General features: G+C 40.3%; 1 pseudogene; it reads right to left on the bottom strand.

The window, feature by feature from the left end:
• Positions 1 to 2,884: 2,884 nt before the first annotated feature.
• LOC114053844 lies at positions 2,885 to 6,297 on the bottom strand (annotated as a pseudogene).
• Positions 6,298 to 6,603: the final 306 nt, after the last annotated feature.

Consider the following 6,603-nt stretch of genomic DNA (forward strand, 5'->3'; position numbering starts at 1 on the left):
ATATATTTAATTCTGGAAGGAAACTTAAAGACCATTGAACCCACTCTCCTCTTTTTACAGATGAGGAAACTGAGGCACAAAGAGGTGAAATCATTCATCCAGAGACTGTGTCTGAGGCAGGATATGAACCCAGGTATTCCTGACTCCAAGTCTAGTGCCTTACCCACCACTCCAAGCCACCTCTATTTTTAAAAATAATCATTTAACTTTGAGGATGTAATTGTTTTATCTGTATTGCTGTTATTAAGTTTCTTGAGGGCAGAGTCTGTGTCTTTGACTTTTTGTATCCCCCAGAGCATCCTTAATACTGAGGCTCACTAAATGCTTGCTTGATTGTTGGAGAATGCTTTTGATCTGTGACTTTATTTTAAGATTCAAAACTTAACAATAACTTTGAAGAACACTTATATCTGTGATGGATGAAGCTTAGGAGTAACCTATAAGAATAATTGAAGGAAGTTCAAGATTTTAGATTGAAACTATTCTTTTTTCATCTAACAGATGAGATCATGTCAATATTAAGTTTTTTCTCTCATATATTCAAAGATATTACAGACTAAAATGATCTGTAGGACCTTGCTACTTGATCAAAGTCTTTCATTTATTTTCAAAACCTTGGTTTTCCATGGCATTCATTATTTATGCTCTACCAACTGTTTTTGAATTAAAATAATACTCTATCTGGAAATGAATTCATATGAGTTCCTGGCTAAGCCAGAAAGGGTATATAAGCCCTAAACAGAAACCACTGGCCTTCTCTTTTGAATTAGGAGGGAAGCACTTTAATCACCATATGCTTCAGTCTCTCTGTTTGTAAAGGGAACAACATGAAGTATCTCAGAGCTATTTGAGAACATGGCTTTAATACTTCAGTGGGTCTGTGATGTCATCAATGTGGGGATTTCCTCCAATAATTTAGATTAACATTGATTGGTGCTTTCCCATTCTGTGTGATTCTTGTCCATGTCCTCCTAAAAATGCTCCATAAGAGGTTCCACTCAAATTACATCAATACCAGGATAGCAAGCAAATGAAGAACCGTCCCTTGTTCTTACTATATGACTGTCTTACCGCCTTTTTTTTGGATATATACTTCTTTTCTGTATAATATGATTCCAACCTACCTTCTAGGTTGGCTGCACATTTCTCTCTCATGTATTTTCTGTTCCTACCAAACTGGCCTACTTGCCATTCTGTATACATGACATTCTCTATCCCACCTTCATGCCATTGCCTAGAATGTTTCTCCTCCTTACCTCCAACTCTTGAAAAGCCATAGTCCCCTGGCTCAGGTTAATTGATACCTCCTTCAAAAGGCCTTTCTTGTTCTAGTTGTTATTCATCACATATACCCTCACTTTGTATTTTTTAAATATACAGTGTTCTAAAAGTCTCAATATAGTTTTAAACTGCTTAAAACTGCACTAAAACCTTATGATGACCTGTATGCTTACAATTATTTATCTGTGAACATGTTGTATCCTTCCAGTAACCTTCACCCATAGTGGAATGTAAGCTTTTTGATGACCAAGACTCTTTAGTTTTTGTATTTTAATCCCCAGCACCTAGCATAGTACTTGGAACACAGGTACTGAGAGACATGATGAATAATAACCAATAATTTGGGGAAATTAAGAGCTCTCCTCTTCCTCCAAAGTCCTGATTTTAAAATTTCAGTCTCTTGAAAGATATTAATGATAATGAGATTGAATTAACTCTCCTTAATCTTGGTTGGACCTCACCCAATCTTAAAAGGAATTTAATCTAAGGTGGGGAAGCCCATAGTGTTCTATTCAAAGTTGGGTGGACACTGATTCTTTTGTCTAGATAGCCCAAGACTAGGAATGGTCTGAATATAGAAACAGTTTCTCTGTCCAAGGGTTACCTGATGTCTCTCTCAGCCCTTCACTGAACGCCTACTCTTCAAAAGATACATAAAGTTTGAGTCCACTGATATAACTGTCTTTGGTCTAAGAGACATGGCCAAATGACCATCATTTTATTAATAACTTGCTGGCCTTATTAATAAAATGATTAAATTACCCAGAAACTGTGTCTCTCAAACCTTTTTAATCATCATGATATTTAAAAAATGCTTGATGACTGGTTGATTAATAGATTTTTTAAAAATGGGTTTATTTTTCAGGGATCATCTTTGGTGTCATGGAAAGTACAATTTCCAAATGCAACTCATCCAGCTTTATTCCTGTGATATAATCCTAGCCTCAGAAATTTGCTAATATGAAGTGCTACATAAATAACCATTCCAAGGATTCTCAATGGAAAATTGTTTTGAATGACTCTCTCATAACATCACTGTCAAAATCCCCCTACCTCTGACATGCAAATGACTGAAAGGAGAGGGAAGAACTCAGAAAGCTCTGTCATGTACTCAATTTACTTGGACTTTATGACTCTGACACATCCTATCTATACCACCTTGGACAAATCATTTAACCACTCTCCATGTTTACACTAATATTGGCTGTTCTCCATGGAAAATCAATTACTGTTTCACCACTAGGTGGTGTTTGAACAGTATATCCATTTGTTTGCTGAGTGTTTATCTCTGCTCTCTTCATTTAGTGGATGAGATTTTTTTTGGAGAGTGAGCCAGGAAATAGACCTTATTTCAAACACTGGTGAGGTGGGGGTGTAGGACAGGAGGTAGGACAGTTGGGCAAATGACATGCCTTCCCAACCCACCACCAAGGCCTGCCCCTCCAAGAGACTCCAGAAGGGGAAGATCACAATGAGGGCCAAGGGGACCCAGCACAGATAACATGGTGGGGCAGCTCCCCCAGTTAGGGCAGCCAGGCCCCCAAGGAAAACCAATAAATTAAGAGTAGGGCCAGCAGGGCAGGGCCCTTCCACTGCTTCAGGCCTAGTCTTCCATTTTTACCTTAGAAGTTTGAAGAATGGCCACAATGATCCCAAAGAGGCCAAAGATCTTGATATAATGAGGATCTTGACAAAGAGGCTGGCATTCCGGGTATCAGCCAGGGCAGCTCCACTGCCCACAATGCCCATGCACACATCACAAAAGAGGTTGGACAGGCCTACCATGGACCAGCACCAAACATGGAATAGCCTACATGGTAGTGATGACTTCCAAAGGCTTTGGGGGTGCTGCCACTGAAGAGCTCTGCCATGTTGCTGATGACAATGGCCATGATGATGTCATAGATGGCCACAGTCTCTCAAAGATAGTGCTTACCAAGCATTGGTCTTGATCTTGGTCCTAGAGATCTTGACCCCTCCATCAATAATGGATGACCCTGTGATGTAGATGCCTGAGGCTGCTCTAACCATAGAGAGGGAGATGGCCAGCCCTGTCCCTAGGTTGGGCCACCTGTAGGGTACTCTCTCTGTCCCTCTGCCCCTGATTTTCCCAATTTTTTTTTTATTGAGATATGGAATTTTCATTTCTTTTCATATAACTTATCTAATTAAAATATTCATCTTGATGGTTACCACAAAAAAAGTAACAGAAAATTCCATTTACATCTGGGGACCAACAGGCCAACATCTGACTCCCTCCCCTCCCACCCCCAAACAAAAACCAAAGCCCCGGAGAAACCACTCACCACACACACCAAAGATCACAAAGGATTAGTTTGGTGGTCTGCACATAGTGTAGCACAGAACATATGAAATTGCACAAGTGAAGAATCAGAAAGGCTGAGACATTTGACATTGTTTTCCAACATTAACAAAGGAGGCTGTTTATACCTTGTTTCCCTCCCTGCAACACCTCCAACCCAGCTCTACCCAGGAATGTATTCCTGTCTCTGAAACACTCAGGAGATACAGGATGACCTAGTGGTGAACAGGGCTAACTGGAAGACTGCTACAATTTTTTTTTAGCTTCTTACCAAAATTTCACTTTCTTGATAGAAGAAACAGCTGAGCCTATTATTTAGACACCTAAGCAAGACCTCAGTTAGCTTAGTTTGGGTCAAATCACAAGAGGTCCTTTCAATGTAACCAGTTCAGGTGAAGCCCTTAACGCCTTTCCACTATCCACAGATGGATACATCCTTCTCTAGCCTTCAGAGGTCTCTATTCTCCTAGGAATGAAAGGACATGACATGACATTCCTGTACAGTTACCCAAGGTTCTGACCCTGGGGAGATATGTAAGTCCAAGGATCTGCATTAGTATCCTAGCGTAGGATCACATAGAGCTCCCTTTCTGTAATAACCATTTCTAGAAGAAAAGAAAATGAATAACATGGAAAAGGAGGGGGTAGAAAAGAGTCACTCAAATCACCAATGTTAGATTTTTACCTGATATTGGTAGAAATTGCCCAAGCCAAGCTGTTTATGGTCTAGGGCTAGGGTGGGGGCTAATAATGATCAGTGTGAGTCGTACTTTATCGCATATGAGCTGGTGTTCCTGTTTCCCCTGGAATATTTCAGTTCTGATTAGCCATTTTTGCTGACAAAGACAGAAGAGTAACATGGAAAGAATACTAGAATCAAAGAATCTGAGTTCAAATCTCAGCTCTGCCATTTTGCTACCTGTGTGACTTTGGACACTTTTGGGGTTTCATTTTGCTTGCCTGTAAGATAAGGGAGTTGAACAAGATGACCTCTCAGGTCCTTACTAGCTCTAAGTCATGATCCTATTGACTTCAAATAAGTGGACAGTGTTCCCCTTAAACATGTGGTAAGCTTAATTTAGGGGATTTTGTGGAATAATTCCAAGGATTGTATGTGCAATGATTCAAAAGAGATTCTGACCTTCTTGGGTCAAGTACCCAGGATTAAACCCAAATTAAACTGGGTTTAATTTGAGCCCAGAATCTTTGGGAGTCTCCCTGGCCTACAAGTTACTAAACTCTTACATTTGGTATTTAAAGCATTCACAATGTGGCTCCAGCTTATTGTTACAAGCATACTGCTCATTATTGTCCTTCATGTGTTTTACATTCCAGCCAAATCAACCCGTTTCTTGTTACCAGAACATGATATCCCATCTCCTGCCTCCATGCCTTTGCACAGGCTGTCTCCCATGCCCCAAATACTGTCCTCTGTACCTTTCCTGCTCATCTTTTGCTTTTTGAGACTGATAATTCCCTTCAAAATTCAACTCAGAATTGAGGCGAAAAGGCAAAAAGCCTTTTCTGATGCTCTCAATCCCATCACATACAAAAAAGGTTATGTTTACTCTGTATGTATGTGAGGGTTATTTATTTGCATTTCTCTGCCTCTCTCCCTCCCTTTCTCTCTCCCCCCCCAAATGTATCCTTTAGTAAATAGACTGTTTTTTTCTGTCATTTTTTTTCTATGTATGCCCACCCTCTAGCACTATGTTTTGCCACAGTAAGTGATTAATAAATACTTGTAGAATTAAGTTAAATTGGACATGTTTTGAGGCAGCAGGGAGGGAGTCAGTGGATTAAAAGAAATTGAATGTGAGTGTGAGGAAATGAATGATCAAAAGAACATAGTCCTAGAGGAGATGGGAAGGTGAAACCACAGGCAAAAGTAGAAGGATTGGCCTTGGTAAATAGGAAGGCTAACTCTTTCTCAGAGATGAGAACCATGGAAAAAGAACAGGGAATGAGATAAAGTGGCTTTGAAGTTCAGGATAGTGGAGAAGAGGGATTTTATGATGAGTGTCCTTGATTTTCTCAGGAAAGCAGGACTCAAGGCCCTTGTCGAAAAAGAGGAACAATGGTGTTGGAGCTTGAGAAAAAAAAAGTGATGAATGTCTGTTCCATGGAGTATGCTTGTCAGTCAGGAACAAACGAGGAGAATTTGGCTTAGGTTACACATCAGAAATTTCAAGCAGACCCAGTCAACGTTGTTTTGTGACTTCTTCCCTCAATGATGAGCAGCATGGGGTGTAGGAGTTGAGAAGATGAATGAGGGTAAGTGGAAGGGAGTAGGGTGGCCTTGGGCATAACCCAGAGTTAAAGTTTAACAAGGTTGGAGGAGCAGTGTTAAAGAGAGACTGGGTGGGAATAGGCTTCACTAGAAGACAATGCATCATTGAAACAGAATTCAGACTGTGAAGGAAAGAAAATGAAGCCAAAACACAGGTGATAGTCTGATAGAATAAAGTAGTACAGGAAGACTAGGTCATTCTCCTATTTAATAAACCCTATTACCTCCAAGATAAATTGCAAAATCCTCTGCTTGGCTTTTAAAGCCCTTCACAAGCTACCCCCTTCTCACTTTTGCTGTACCTTACTCCTCTCAATATACGCTGCAATCCAGTGACATTGGCTTCCTTGCTGTTTCTTGCATCTGACACTACATCTCCTGACTCAGCTTTTTCACTGGCCATCCACCATGCCTTATCTAGGCCTCTTCCCTTCCCTGACTTCCTTCAAGCTTCAGCTGAAGTTCTGCCTTCTGCAAGAAGTCTTTCTTAGTCCTCTCTAATCTTAGCCTACTCTTTGAGATCATGTCCAATTTATCCTAATCACATCTTATTTGTATGCAGTTGATGCATGTTGTCTTCACCATTAGAGTATAATGAATAGAATATATTCTCCACTAGAGCAGGGACTATTTTTTGCCTCCCTGTATGCTCAGTACTTAGCACAGTGCCTGGCACATAGCAGGTGTTTAATAAATGCTAATCGACTGA

This window comes from Vombatus ursinus, unplaced genomic scaffold (assembly GCF_900497805.2).
Source record: "Vombatus ursinus unplaced genomic scaffold, bare-nosed wombat genome assembly UNPS02014812.1, whole genome shotgun sequence".
In the NCBI taxonomy this organism is placed as follows: Eukaryota; Metazoa; Chordata; class Mammalia; order Diprotodontia; family Vombatidae; genus Vombatus; species Vombatus ursinus.